Source organism: Sus scrofa, chromosome 5 (genome assembly GCF_000003025.6).
Source record: "Sus scrofa isolate TJ Tabasco breed Duroc chromosome 5, Sscrofa11.1, whole genome shotgun sequence".
Classification (NCBI taxonomy): Eukaryota; Metazoa; Chordata; class Mammalia; order Artiodactyla; family Suidae; genus Sus; species Sus scrofa.
In genome coordinates, this window is record NC_010447.5 from 77,248,668 (window position 1) to 77,265,108 (window position 16,441).

The following is a 16,441-nucleotide window of genomic DNA, read 5'->3' on the forward strand; positions in this document are numbered from 1 at the left end:
ATCTACTATATCCAGGGCACTGAAGGGGCTACAAAGAGGTCATATCTGACTGAGGAATCTCAATTACATAAGGAGGAAAAACAGTGTGTGGTTCCGTTTGGTGTAGTGTTTCCAGTTTTCAAGGTCATGATCTTACAATGACTCTGATGATGTGTGCCCATGTTGTAGGGTAAAGAACTTTCTCAAAGTTCTTTAGGGGTTTAGCAGGTAAACATGAGGATGCAGAAACATTTCACCTTGTCTATAATACATTTATGCAGTTGCCGTCAGTAGTCTTTTTGCTTTTTTTAGGGCTGCAAGTGCGGCTTATGGAAGTTCCCAGGCTAGGGGTGGAATCAGAGCTGTAGCTGACGGCCTCTGCCACAGCCACAACAATGACAGATCCGAGCCTCATCTGCTTCCTACACCACAGCTCATGGCAATGCTGGATCCCCACCCACTGAGCCAAGCCAGGGAGCCAACCCGCATCCTCATGGATACTAGTCGGATTCTGCTGAGCCACAGTGGGAACTCCCTGCCCTCAGTAATCCTGGCCTCTCTTTCCTACTCTTTCCTCTCCCCTCTCTCTCTCCAATCTCTTCTCCTCTCTTCTCCTCCCTTTCCTCTGTATCACCCCCATTCTCTTCTTCCTTCTCAATAACCCTCCCTCTACCTCTTTCTCTCTAAACTTCTCTTTCTTCCTCTTTCTCGCCTTCCCTCCTTCGTCTTTCTTCCTTCCTCCACCCTCCCCTCCCCCTCCTGTCCCCTCCTCTTTCCCTCCCCCCTCCTTCTTGTCCCCTTCCTTCCTCCTCCTCTGCTCCTCCTCTCCCTTTCTGTCTCTCCCTCTCCTTGCCTCTCTGTGCCTTGCCTTTTTGGAATTTAAGCTCATTTCTTCACCTAGACCTCCATGTGGTGAGGCAAAGGAAGAGTTTGATCTTTGATCACTCTAAGCTTACCCCAGCCCCATCTTGACCTCACATTCTTCTAGCAGCCATCCATAAATCACTTGAATTTGCCCAGCTTGGGTTGTGTCAGTCACCCAGCCCAAGGGATGGGTACCACAATGTGGCCCATCTGGATGGTGAGCTCACCGTGAGCCCTGTGGTTGGCAGTTCCACCGAAGCTAAGGAGAATGGTTCTTTCTATAAAGAGGGAGTGTTATTATCGGAGGAAACTGGAGGAAAGGATACTGGACAGGAAAGAGCAAGACAAAAAAAGACAAAAGGCAATATCTGCAGCCACCCCCCATCATGTCTAGAAGACAAATATTTTTAAGACTAGACATGATAAGAAATAAAGAAATATCTTAGGGCTTGAAGTACCTTTTTAAGGATAAAATTCACTAAAGATAAGCTATAGTCCCTGAGTGTTCATTTTCATGTAGCCTTGATAAGTTGACACTGAATTCAAGTCATTATCTTCTAGTGAAGGGAGCAGCTAACATGGTATTTAACAGAGAGTGACTAAATCATTCACTCTGACATAAAGAATAGGATGTTACAGTATCATAAAGAAAATCCGTCTGTTAAAGCTGTTAGAGACGCATAGGCTAAATAAAGGATCAAATCAGTTCAATTGAACAAATATTTATGGAGTGTATATTTTGTGCCAGGATCACCAAATTGAACTATAAATACACCAGGGAGAAGATAATAAAATGACTAACTGATCACACTTGAAAAGGTAGGGATCTGCTCACTCAGTCTTCAGCATTAGCATTCAGATTTGGGGTGTCGATGCTGGAAGCGGGAAGCTGAGACCCCCAGTGTGGATGAGCATTAGCCAGTATGGCTGGAGAAGGAGCGGGGTTGGTGCTCTGGGGCTTCTGCTTGCCTTTGAGAGGTGGCAGGGTAATGTCTTAAGTTCTCATGGGTGTGTTCTACCAATAAAACACTTTCACATGCCCTATTTTACTGGATTCCACGTAAGTGCCACCATCATCCCCGATGAACAAGGAAGGTCCTGGGAGGTGGAGTCGTCTGTCCAGTGTCACATAGGTCATCAAAGAGAGATCTAGGATACAAGTCGGGCTTTTCTGAATGCAAGATAGGCGTCTTCTCCGTGACCGAAAGGTTTTCCTCAGTGGGGGGATGATGGTGGGCCAGCTCTTTTCTTCCTGGGTGCCCTTTGGCCTTGACCTACGCTAGAGTGGTCTACCCAGGTCTCTCCTTCTATGGTTCCCAATCTCCTTGGCTTTCCAAGGGCAGGTATCATTTCAGGCAGTGGAACCCAAAAGTCACCAATCATCACAATTCCCCTGGGGCACTTTAATACCCTTTCCAACACCCCTCACTTCCCTGAAGGCACACACAGAGCCTTGGTCCCACCTCCTTCTTGATTTCTGTTAATATTTTGACATTCTTGGGGGTGAGGATGTCCGGAAAGCAGACCCTGAGACACAGTGAGGATTGCTCAAGCTTTATGGAGGAGCGCCCACTGGGAGAGGAAAAGAAGGGGATGCAAGACTGGGCATGGGGGCCATCAAGGGGGGGCCTGCCAGCCCCGTGGAGAGTTACGGAGCAGTGGAATACTCCATGGCCAGGTCCTGGACTCCGGCCCTCCTCAGTTATGTCTGGGGGCCTCCTGAGAAGAGTGTGACCTTGGCTAAAAGCTGAAGGGGCTCACAACTGGAGGCGGTCTGCTCACCCTGGTCCTTGCAGCTGGTTGCTGAGTCCTTCCCAAGGGGAGAGCCAAACTGTCCATCTCTCTCTGCTCCAGCAACACCTTTTAGTAGGGTGATTTGTGTTGGTTGCTTAATTGTTTTATGTCTTGAGGTCTTATCTTACTAGAGTGTAACTGTATTCAGAGTCAGAGTCTTAGGACAACAACATAAACTCCAAAGAAACATATGGTAAAAACAAACAAAAAAGAGGCAGTGCCAATTAATGGATTTTTTTAGCCCTTTCTGCAAAGGAGTACCTTAGGATTTTGATTAGATTATCATTGAATTGGGTAACAACATAACTGAATGCCTCTGGAATAAAAAGAAGGATAATCTTCAGACCATTCATAGAAGAGAGAGAAATCTTACCATCCTTAGAGAAACTTGACAAGTTGGAAGTAAGAACAAATGATAAACCTGGGCTTTGTTTAAAATTTAATTAAGCTTCAAACTTTGGGGGATGTTAGACTCCAAAGGTTTAATGTACTGTTGGAACACAGTCTTGGGTTTTATTGCGCTTTGAGAGATGAATTCATCCAAGCCAGTCACAACCCCTGCATTTAGATTTGATTCAGTAAGAGACACTGCCTAATGACAAGAAGCTGGCTTTCTATTGGTAGGAGATGGGCTGGTTGTGACATGGGTCACCAGCCTTCACAGCACTGTCGCTCAATCTTTCTGCAGTAACTCCCCAGCTCAGGGACTAAGTTTGGGGACTGATCAAGGCCAATGGGAATACTTCTTTACAGGAAGAGATGGAAATGGGACTATTTGTGCACCCAGATATTGTGCCTTGTCCCTGTGTGGCTTTCCTACACGTTAAAGCTTCGGGTCATTATCCAGACATCATAGCTAAAGCAATCATTCCTACTCACTTCATTTTGATGGTGCAAAAGCTTTAAAATTCGTTTCCCTGGTGGCAAAATACACGACAAACAGAGGGAACTATCCTTTAAAAAACAGCTCGTAGAGCACAAAACAGCTGTCTTCCATTTTTGGCATGGAGAGGGAACAACTGAAATGACTAATCTCACTAAGTATTACAATAAAAGTGCTGACGAAACCTTAACTATATACTTCACATCTTTAGGAGCCCTGTAATTACAGTTCTTGTTAAAAAAACAACAACGTCTTGGGCACATTTAATTACTATCTGCCTTTATCTTTGCCTTCCTGCCTTCAGAGTGTTCTCCTTAGGCACTGACCCCCAATAGCAGTCATTTAACTGCTCTGAAAAGTGAATGTGTTTTTGAATAAAACATCCTTATTCAATGCCATTTCTCCTACCCTAGAATATACTTGGGAGGAACTAGCAAGAGTGGTTGATCAGAACTGGGGCTTGAGTATCTTAGTAAATATTATGCTACTATCTATACTTCATTAAAGTGTCAACCTGCCATTATTATTATTATTATTATTATTATTATTATTATTATTTTAGGGTCTCACCCATGGCATATGGAGATTCCCAGGCTAGGGGTCCAATTGGAGCTGCAGCAGTTGGCGTATGCCACAGTTTCAACACCACCAGATTGGAGCCCCATCTGTGACCTACACTGCAGTTTATGGCAATACAGATCCTTAACCCACTGAGCAAGGCCAGGGATTGAACCTGCATCCTCATGGACACTATGTCAGGTTCTTAGCCCACTGAGCCTCAACAGGAACTCCAACCTGCAGTTATTGTTATCTCTTTCTACACAAATGAACAGATTTCACGGGTCACGTGTCAATGAAATAGAGGCCTCACAATGAAAATTATCCCCAGGAATTTATTTTAGAGACTGCTGATTTTAAATGATGTTTAGGGTTAATAAAGCAGTGAACTGGAGGAGGATTTTTAAAAAATCAAATTGATCTTTTAGTCAATATATTTGTAAATTGTTCCTCAAAATTCCGTCAGTGCTGTAGGTAATTTTGCAGACAGAGCCTCCTTTCCTAGCATGCTTTTCATTCCACATTTCCTTTTGAAAACCTGCAGGGGGCAGGGGCTGGGGCTTGTATATTTCAGAAATCCTTTGGGATCCATCCATGGGACACCAGGAGTGTCAGCAGCATCTGTGACCGTCTCCATAATTCTCAGTTCCTCCCGAGCATCCGTGTTGCTTTGTAGCACTGGGATGCTGGCCCTTCCCAAGAGAGCCTCTGGAGACTTGTAACCACACATCTGCAGGTAGTAGTGATGTGGGTTCTTCCTGCCTCGTCCATTACGTGGAGACAACATCCTGGGGATGGATGGACAACATCCTGGGAATACAGACTTGGAATCATACCAACTAGACATTGATGCTGGGTCTGTCACTTGGAAAGGGAATGGCCTTGGGCAATTTTACTTAACCTAAGTCTCAGTGTTCTTACATGAAAAACAGGGATAATAATAGCACATCCAAGGCTGTACATTTCCAAGAGGAAACAAAATGATATGTGTAAGGCTCTTAACACCCTGCCTGACACCAAAGAAAGTTCAGTAAGTGATAGCCATGTTTATTATCACAGGCAAACTAACAGGAGACTCAAACTACAATGCAGCATGTCTGGAAGAAGTTTTTAGACATAGGCATCTACTTGGGGAAACTCTGTTTCCATCGAGATTCTTTTGGTTGCAAAGAAACAAAACCTTGTTCCAGTTAGCTCCAGTCAGGGGATCTTGAGGGAAAGTTTATGGGAGAATCTCATAAAGATGAAGGACTGAGTCAAGTTTGGAGTTGGGAGCCTCCAGTGGGATAACTCACCTTGGCTCTCAGTTTCCATGTGGCTTTCCCAGCTCTGCTCTGTCTGTACTTTGCCCCCTCCTCCTCTGTCTTTGTAGATCCCTCTGCCTACTCATCTTGCATGTGGCCCCAGCGCCCTCCCAGCCACCACCGATAGCAGCAGGCTTGTGTGTCTCTTGACACACAGTTTAGAAGAGAAATCTGATTGGTCCAGCGTATCTCTTTGAGCCCGATCACATGACTTGCCAGCCACTGGCCACCAAGAGGTGGCTCCTCTTTGATCCACAGTTTATCCATGATCCAATCACTTGTGGCCCTGTGTAGTGAGGGTCACGTGGGAGGTTAGAGCTGCCTCTTTCAGGCCAAAATGGGTGGGACAGGTTTTCCAGCAAAGGGCAGGAATATCTAGTAGAGTCTACCTGAGAGTTGACAACAGAACTGCTCGAGGCTCTGCTCATTGAGTTTTAATGATGAAGCCTGAGAATTGGTGGTCACTTTTGCCCTCTCCTCAAAAGTGGCTGGGGTCAAGGGAATTCCTTAGTGCCCTTCAGGGCTGGAGGTTAAAAGGGAAGGGTGAGGCTGGGTTTTTTTATGCCGAAGGAAGAGCACATGAGACTGGGAAGGTGGGGGAGGAGGGAGAGGAGGCTGGGGTGGCCAGTGGGCTGAATCAGAGGGGCTCAGATTTTTGAGGGACAGTGACTTCTCAGGGAGGCTGAGGGAAGCAGATGGGGCAGGTCCTTCTAGCTCAGGGCAATGGCTTGCCCAACAGAGAGAAGGCTTTTAAATTCCTCTGGCCTAGAGCCCCAGGAGTTTTCCTCTCTGTTCGGTTGAAGGAGGGGGCATGGATCTGAGGAGCACTCACCCAAGCCCACAGCTGTTCGATCCCCTACCCCAACCCCCAGGGGAGGGGCAGTGGGGGTGGGGACTGAGTTCTCTGGAGACCTGGGCCAGGGCAGCGGGTTAGTAAGGATGAGCTTCCTCAACTTTGCAAGTCCTGGGACAGACAGGAGTTTTCCACGTTCTCCCTACAGAGGGATGGTCTGGAGCTGTGGTTAAAATGTGAGAGGAGGAGTTCCCGTTTTGGCTCAGTGGGTTAAAAATCTGACATAGTGTCCATGAGGATGCAGGTTCGATCTCTGGCCTCGCTCAGTGGGTTAAGGATCCAGCATTGCTTCAAGCCGCAGTGTAGGTTGCAGATGTGGCTCAGATCCTGAATTGCTGTGGCTGTGGCATAAACAGGCAGCTACAGCTCTGATTTGACCCCTAGCCTGGGAACTTCCATATGCCCTGGGTGTGGCCCTAAAAAGACAAAACAAAACCATGAGAGGAGAAAGTCTGTTGCTATGGGAATACCTGGGACTGGGCCTGGCCCTCGAAAGGACAGATCTATCATCTGAAGACCTCACTGCCAGTCGTGTACATTTTCACTTTGGTCTGAAAAGTTGTTACCTTGATTATGTGAAAGTCTCCCAGGCTCATTTAATTATAATTGCTGTTTAACAAATAATGTGACCCGGGGGCAAATGTGTGGGAAGGAAAAAAGCTCCCTTCGGGAACCAAATGGCCTTGGCCAAGAGAAACAGCAATTTGGGTGGTGAACTGCTGCCCTGTTGCCCCTGACAGAGAAGGCAGAGGGTGATGATCGGGAATGTGGTGAGGGGGCAGTCCAGAGAAAAGCATCCTTGGCAGATTAAAATGGTAATCCTTAAAGGAACAATAATAGTAAGTTCTATTTAGCATCGATTACGTATCAGGCATTTTGCATTCATTTTTTCTTCCCAAAGTAGTTATTGAGGCATCTGTTGTACATACAAAGAGGCCAAACCTCAGAGAGATAAAATAACTTATCCAGTCCGTACAGTGGCCCAGCTGGAGTCAGAGCCCAGGTCCGTCTGATGCCAAGATGGACATCCTATTATCATCTGCCACTTCTCCACATTGAAACAGGTGGCAGGGGGCAGGTTAAGGAGAATGAGTGGGAATTCCACTCTATAAATCATAAAGTGGGTGCAAATGATAATACAGGAAATGGGCTTTGCTTTGGGAGCTTGATGAAGGGAAAAAGAAAGAAATCAAATCAGCTAGAATAGAAGAGGAGGTGAAGGATGGTTGGCCACAGTCAAGGATTTGGACCGAACAGATTCACTAAACGACAAGTTCAGCTCATCTGGGTTGGCTGAGTAGAGGGAGTCAAAGACAGACTTGGTCTTGAGGACCCCTCTGGTGGGGAAAAAATAAAGGTTGGTTGGATGGTGCCTAGAAAAAGAGGGAAAAAATCCATCTATCCTTTCCAAGATACCCGCTTTCCAGAAGACTTGAAATTAACATTCTGTGGAGTCAAAAGGAAGATGAAGGGGCATCTCTTGGGCATCTTTGACAAAGCTAAGGAGCTATGTACTTGTCTTCATCAACGTTCAGGTGACTAGTATTCTAGGACTACATTTCTTCCATAAGTTCTGGGTAGGCACAGGGGCAGTGCCACAAGCAACAGCTGACAGGCACCCTCCCCCACCCCTGGCCCTGGCTCTATCCCTCCCTGGAGCAGCAATACTAACAGCTGATCCTATGGACACAGGTAAATCAATATTATAGGTCAGGAACTGATTCACATGTGGACTTCTGAAAAGTGAAGTTTCTCTTTGGGTTATTTAACATTTTTATGGGAAAATTATATGAAGAAAGATTTCTAGAGACATTTCTGTGTCCTGCTGATCCAGTGGGAAAAACCCCATCTTACTTATTTGTCTATCTTCTCTGCGAGGGTTTCCGTAGCAGAGAAATCTCCCCATTAGGAATACAGTAAGTGAGGAGAGTTTGGGACTTTAAGTTTTCATAAAGAGTGATGTCTTGTATCACTCTTATATCACTCTTATATCAGCAAATCCTACACAACTGATTTTTTTTGTAGATTTGAATAATTTTACTCACTTTTCAAAAAACAACCAATATCTGGTGACACTTGATATCTTAATCTTAGGTACTGATAAGCTAGCTGAATTTCTTTTCTTTTTTTTTTTTTTGATTTTTAAAAGTATAGTTGCTGTGCCAGTTTCTGCCGTACAGCATAGTAACCCAGTCATAAATATATATATGCATTCTTTTTCTCATATTATCTTCCATCATGTTCTATCCCAAGAGACTAGACATAGTTCCCTGTCCTATACAGTAGGACCTCATTGTTTATCCATTCTAAATGGAATGGTTTGCATCTTCCAATCCCAAACTCTCAGTCCATCCCATTTCCTCCCCCTTCCCTCTTGGCAACCACAAGACTGTCATGTATGTGTGTGAGTTCTTTTCTATTTTGTAGATAGGTTCATTTGTGCCATATTTTAGATTCCATCTATGTGATGTCACATGGTATTTGTCTTTCTGACTTACTTCACTTAGTATGAGACTCTTTAGTTGCATTCATGTTGCTGTGAATGGCATTCTTTAATTCTTTTTTATGGCTGAATAGTATTCCATTGTATATATGTATCACAGCTTCTTAATCCATTCATCTGTCAATGGAAAATGTCTTGAACATTCACCAGTACATCATGATTCTGTTGTAAAGATTAAATAAGAAAAAAAGTAATACCCACTGAAGAGATGGTACACACAGGTAGATACACAGATGCTAGTTCCCTTTTCCTTTTGCCATTGCTCCTATAGGTCTTTGGTTTTCATAGGTGGATAATTTAAAGCTAAATAAAGTTATAAGTAAAGTGGAGTGGGGGTGCCGTTGTATAGCACCCAAATTCAATTCCTTTTTGAAAAAGTTAAGAAACACAATATAGAGAGTATGATATCCATGTACATACTATTAGCTTAAGAAACAAAACTTCACAGATGGGGCTGAAAACCCTTGTTGAATCTCCTCCTAATCCCATTCCACTTCCAACCTACTACCCTCATATCACCTTGGCTCCAGTGAATTACCGTCTTGAATAAGGTGTTTGTTTTCCCCTGCAGGCCTTAATGCTTTTATTGTTTGTTCTTATTTGTATATATGCATGGAAAACATGTTTTTAAAACTTTATATAGATGGCATCATACTTGCATGTATCCTCCTGAAACTTGCTTTTTCTCTCAGTACTGCATTTGTGAGTTAGATGTAGCTCTAGTTCATTTTCAAGTTTGTATAGTCTTCAATGACTATGACAAAATTAATTAATTTATCCATTTTCCTGTTGATGGATATTTAGTTTATTTCTGTTTTTCTCTCTTTCTTTCCTTCTGTCCTTTTTTCCTTCTTCCTTTCCTTCCTTCCTCCCCCTTCCTTTGCTGTTACCATGTGCCAGTGAATATTCTCATCAGTGTTCTTTTGGGAACATGTGGGAGACAGTTTCTGAGCTTGCATTTCTTAAACTTTTTGATTTGGGGACCCTTTTATACTTCTAAAAGTTGTTGAGGAACCCAAAGATCTTTCTTTGTGTGAATTATGTCTATTAGTGCTTATATTAGAAATGGAAACTGATCAACTTTAACGATATTTTTTATTTAATTGAAATATAGTCATTTCAATTAAATAAAAAGTTTACAGTGTTGTGTTAGTTCCAAGTATACAGCAAAGTGATTCAGTTAAACACACACACATGGATTCTTTTTCAGATTCTTTTCCAGTGTAAGTTATTACAGGACAGTGAGTATAGTTCCCAGTACTATACAGTAGGTCCTTGTTGTTTATCTATTTTATATATAATAGTGTGCATGTATTAAATCCAAACATCTAAATTTTTGCTATTTTTAAAATTAAAATATAGTTGATTTTCACTGTTGTGCCAATTTCTGCTGTATGGCAAATGGACCCAGTAATATATTCTCTTTCTTATATTATTTTCCATCATGGTCTATCACAAGAGATTAGGTATAGTTCCCCATGTTTATCCATTGTCATTGTCTATCCATTCTAAATGTCAGAGTTTTCATCTACTAACCCCAAACTCCCAGTCCTTCTCACTCTCTCCAAACCTCTAATTTTATTTTATTTTATATTTGTTATTTTATTTCTGTCTTTTTTAGGGCTGCACCCGTGGCATATGGAGATTCCCAGACTAGGGGTCAAATTGGAACTATAGCCACCGATCTACGTCACAGCCATAGCAATGCCAGATCTGAGCCACATCTGCGACTTACACCATAGCTCACGGCAACACTGGATCCTTTAATCCACTAAATGAGGCCAGGGATCGAACCTGTGTCCTCATGGATGCTAGTCAGATTCGTTTCTAGTGAGCCACAACGGGAACTCCCAAACCTCTAAATTTTAAAAGTTAGTGAGAGAAGTGGTATTGCTTTATTATTTATTTATTTATTTATTTATAGTGGCACCCACCATGTGGAAGTTCCCAGGCCAGGGACTGAATCCAAGCCACAGCTGCTGCAGTCGGATTCTTCACCCACTGCGCCATGGTGGGAACTCCTGGAATTGCTTTAGATTTTTGTAAATCTCTTTAATAGAAGGAGCCGAATTCTCCTATCTGCTTCTGCATTTCCTTGGTTGTGATGTTACACATCATATATCCTCTGGAAAACTCCACTGCACACTTGTGAGAAAATGAGAGCCAAAAGTGCAAATAGTAACTTAGTATTATTATAAAAATTGTTTTGATCATGTGGATCCACTGTGTCTTAGGACCCTCAGAAGTTTCCAGACCATAATTTGAGGACTGCTATTCTAAGCCATGTCTTTCAGACATTTTTGACCATGATTGCCAATAAGAAGCAAATTCTGTATATTGTGCCCAGAAAACCCATACATACATGTGTGAACACATGCCCACCTGAATATAACTTGAAAAAAAGTTTCACAAAATTATACTTACTTTTACTATTTGCAGTGCACTGTGACATTGTCTGTTCTTTTTATTTTGCCTTATTTTATAACAGAATTGTTGGTTGAGGAGTTCCCATCGTGGCTGAGTGGGAATGACTCTGACTAGTGTCCATGAGGATGTAGGAAGGTTTGATCCCTGGCTGAGTTGGAATGACTCTGACTAGTGTCCGTGAGGATGTAGGAAGGTTTGATCCCTGGCCTCGCTTGGTGGGTTAAGGATCCGGCATCGCCATGAGCTGTGGTGTAGGTCACAGATGTGGCTCAGATCCCGCATTTCTGTGGCTGTGGCGTAGGCAGGCTGGCAGCTACAGCTCTGATTTGACCCCTAGCCTGGGGACCTCCATATGCTGCAGGTTTGGCCCTAAAAACAAATGAACAAACCCCAAAACTGTTGCTTGAAATCTACCAACTTGACTTCACACAGGTTGAGACCCATAGTTGGAAAATCACTTCTTTCAGGAGTTTATATTTAGAAGTGTAACTTCTGTGTGTTTGCTACACTTTCCATAGAGGTTACACAAATTTAAGTTCCTTCTCAATAGACTCTAAGAGTCATGTCTCCACATCTCTGTCGTCACTTGGAACTATCAGAGTTTTATTTTAGCATATATATTTTTTTGCAATGCTGGATCCCTAACCTACTGTTCTGGGCCATAAATAGCACCTGTGTCCTAGGTTCCAGAGACAGCAGTGATTCCGCTGTGCCCTAGCAGGAACTCCAAGAACTGTCAGATTTTTAAACTTTTTCTAATCTGGAGGAGGTCGGGTTTTAACTTGCATTTCCCTGATGGATAGTTCATATATTTTTTTGCCTTTTAAATTTGCTTATTCATACCCTTTGTCCTTTTTTCAATTCAGTTTTCTTCTAAATCATTTTCCCCCCTTGGTTTATAAGAGTATTTTATTTATTTAGATAGAAATCAGTTGTCATTTTTATGGTTTGTAAATGTCTTCTTTCAGTCTGGGGTTTGCCTTTTTACGTTTATAGTGTCTGTTTATATTTAGAACTTTTCTATTTTAGTGTAATCATATTATGAATCTTTTACTGTGTGGTTTGTGGTTTTGTGTCTTAAAGACACAAGAGGTCCTTTCCCCAAGATCATAAAGATAGTCCCTTATGTTTTCTTCTAAAATTTTTGAAGTTTTACTTTCTTCAATAGATCTTCTATCCATTTGGAATTTATTATAAATTCCAAATTTATTTCCCCTCCTCCCACTAGTTATAGCATTTTTTCTCTCTTTTTATTAATATATTTTTTTGATGAGCCGAAGTTCATTGTTTATATAGATTTCCTTGGTGTTTACTTAATGTCCTTCTTGTAACCACTGCAAATAGAAGTTCCCAGGTCAGGGACTGGACATGCTCCATGGCAGTGACCTGAGCCATAGCAGTGACAACACCAGATCCTTAACCCCCAGAGCCTTGAGGGAACTCAACACCAACCCTATATCTTGACTTCCTTCAAAAAATTTTGTCAGTTATTGGTCTTTTGCTGCTCTGTATTTATTTTAGAGTCAGTTTGTCAAAGCTCTGTTGGGATTTTGATTTGGAATTGATAGATTAATTTGGGGAGCATCCACAGCTTCACAAAATCACCTCTTCTCGCCTGTGAGCACGTCATGAGTCGTTCAGTAAGTGAAAGGGCCTGGAGGAGAAGCCAGGTTGGTCAGCCTTTCATACCAGTTCTGTTTCCTCCTGCTGAACTTGGTGAGACTGATTATACAAGGGGGCAGGGCTGTGGAGCTCACTCTGCTTAGTGTCATAACCACGTCCTAAAGTGCCGGGCTGATTACCCTCCTTCACTTGCAGCATGCTCTGCAGCTGACTCAGGGGGCTGTTGTCATTCCTGCAGTCAAGTGCAGTCAGGCCTGTGTCTTCTTGGAGTGTGGCAATGACCTTCATCTGTAGAAGAGCCTTTTGAGTCATCCTGGGAGGAGGAGGGTATTTGAATTACATTTGTATTAATTACCTGGGGATTAAAAGTGAAAGTTGAAAAGAAGTTGGTGACACAGAGTACCCAGGCTCCTTTTATTTCACTTTGCTAACATGTTCCTTATGAACCTGAGCGATCACGAGGCAGTTGTTGGAGAGCTTGAGCAATCCCTTGAGGGACGGCATGTTCCTGTTAGGTGTGCTGCTTCTCTCCTGTCCTGGACAGGAGACACTGTCCTAGACATTGCTAGCTAAGCATCACCCTCTTTCCCAGTGAGCCTAGACAGAGTCTCAGAGCCTAGATGGAGTCTTTCAACATGGTGCTCCGGTGGGATCTACTAATTAATTGGCTTTGGAAATGAGAAGAAACCTATTTGCCACCCTTTTTCTATTTTGGTCTAGTATGTTTATAAGCACTTAAAACCGGGATGGATTCAAAATTGAGAGCTGCTCTGTGGCTTAGGACATTGGGGGAGCTCTGAAAGCCCCTTTGCCAAGAGGGAGGGAGAGGGGGTGGGATGTACTGGGAGTTTGGGCTTAGTAGATGCAAACTATTACATTTAGAATGGATGAGCAATGAGGTCCTGCTGTATAGCACAGGGAGGTATATATCCAATCACTTGTGATGGACCGTGATGGAAGATCATATGAGAAATAGAATGTATACACACACACACATATAATATATATGACTGGATCACTTTACTGTACAGCAGAAATTGATGCAACACTGTAATCAACTATAATTAAAAAAATAAAAAAAATTAAGAGCTGCTCTGTGGCTTAGAAAACTGGGGGAGCTCTGAAAGAAAGGGTCAGCCCCTTTGTTGAAAAGACAGGAGGTCTTGAGTGGAGGAGTCATCTGAATTTGCAATACCAGAGGTTTGGTTTTGATGTTGGGTTCAATAACAAAGTCCTTGTATGTGCCTAGAGGGAGCAGGAAGAACTGAGCTTTCCAGCAAAAGCAGTTGATCAGCAGACCAGCAAATGAACCAGCAAATGGTATTGGTACAGAAAGCAATGTCTGAAAACAGTTTTTCTCCAAGAATAATAAGGGACATTGCAGCCCTTGTGGGTTGGGCTTTAGGACAATTGTCATGTTAATTTCAGATACTATACCTATAAAAGGATAAATTCTCCAAGAAGATGTAACAATCCTCAGTGTATATGTGGCTAACTAAAGAGTCAAAATATGTGGGCACAAATGATAGAACCGTAAGGAGAAATAGATGAATCCATTATCATAGTTGGAGACTTTAACACTCCTCTGTTAGAAATGGACAGACCCAGCAGGCAGAAAATCAGTAAGGATATTGCTGAACTCAACAGCACCATTAATCAGCTGGATAGAATACATTTATAGACTATTCCATTCAACAACAGCAAACTACACATTCTTCTCCAGCTCATATGGAACATTCACCAAGAGAGACCACTTCTGGGCCATAATGCACACTTTAACAAATTTAAAAGAATAGAAGATATACAGTGTCTGCTCTCGAATCACAATACACTGGAACCCAACAGTGGGAAGATATCTGGAAAATCCCCAAATACTTGGAGATTAAACAATATGCTTCCAAATAACATGTAGGTCAAAGGAGACATTTCAAGATAAATAAATATAAGTGAAAATACAGTTTGTCAAAATTTGTGGGATGCAGTGAAAGCAGTGACTGGGGGGAAGTTCATAGTATTGAAGACATATATTACAAAGTAAGACTGTTCTAAAATCAATAATCTAAGTTTCTAGAAAACTAAAAAAAAAAAAAGCAAATTAAATTCAAAGTAAGCAGAAGAAAATAAATAATGAAATTTAGAGCAGAAATCAATGGAATTAAAAGTAAGACATTAAAAGAAAGTCCATGAAATGAAAAACTAATTCTTTAAAATGATCAATACAATTGACAAGCAAACTGAGGGGGAAAATAGATGCAAATTGCTCATATCAGAAATAAAAGAAGGGACATGGCTACATTCAGATCCCATGGACCCTAAAAGAATAATAAAAGAATATTATGAACAACTTGATACCTACCAATTTGATAGCCTAGACAAAATAGACTAATTCCTTGAAAGACTCAATCTGTCAAAAGACCCACAAGAAAAAAACCAACATGAATAGAAGTATATCTACTAAAGAAATTGAATCAATAATCATTAGCTTTCCAAAGTAGAGTGCCTCCAGCCCAAATGGATTCACTGGTGAACCCTATCAAACATTTAAGGAGGAAATTATATAAATTCTCCACCATCTCTTCCAGAAGATAGAAGCAGAGGGATACTTTCTAGCTTATCTTATAAGGACAGCATTGCTCTAGCAACAAACCCAGACAAAGACACCAGAAGAAAACTACAGACCAATATCCTTCATGAATGTACATACTAAAATTCTCAAAAAATATTAGCAAATAAAATTCAACAATATGTAAAGGGAATTATACAATAAGACCAAGTGGGATTTATCTCAAGTAAGAAAGGCTGGTTCAACATTTGGAAAACCAATTAGTGTAATCCCTCACATCACCTGGCTAAAGAAGAAAAATCTCATGACCATATCAATAGATGCATAAAAAACATTTGATAAAATCCAACACCCAGTCATCATAAAAACTCAGCAAACTTTGAATAGAGAGGAATCTCCCCAACTTGATAAAGAACAGCTACAAAAATTTATAACTAATAGCATACTTAGTAGTAAGCCACTAGAAGTTTTCCATTAAATCAGGAACAAGGCAAGGATGTTTCCTCTCACCACTGCTTTTTAACACTGTACTGGAAGTCCTAGCTAATGCAACAAGACAAGGAAACAAAGAAAAGGAAAAGGAATAAAAGGTACACTGATAGGGAGTGAAGAAATTGAACTGGCTTTGTTTTCAGATGACATGATCATTTAAGTGGAATTTCTGAAAGAATCAACAACACCACTCCTGGGATAAGTGAATTGCAAGTTACAAAGAACACAAAGTTAATGCACAAAAGTTACAGGATAAAGGTTTAGTACGCAAAAGTCAATGTCTTCCCTGTATACCAGCAATGAACAAGTGGAACTTGAGATTGAAAAGACAATACCATTTACATTAGCACCCAAAAGAATGAAATACTTATGTATAAACTTAACAAAATATATAGAAGATATATATGAGGAAAACTACAAAACTCTGATGAAAGAAAATCAAAGAAATAAATAAGTGGAAAGATAGTTCACAATCATAGGTAGGAAGAAAATATTGTCCAGATGTTAGTTCTTCTCTCTTGATCTATAGATTCAACACCTCCGTCACACTCCGGGCTAGTTATTTTGTGCTTATCAACAAACCGATTCTAAAATTTAT

At 41.6% G+C, this 16,441-nt stretch overlaps 1 long non-coding RNA gene across 4 annotated transcripts in view; it reads left to right on the forward strand.

Annotated features, from left to right (window-relative positions):
* Positions 1-16,441, forward strand: part of LOC106510390 — a 262,228-nt gene that overhangs the window by 81,434 nt on the left and 164,353 nt on the right. The window lies entirely within an intron of this gene.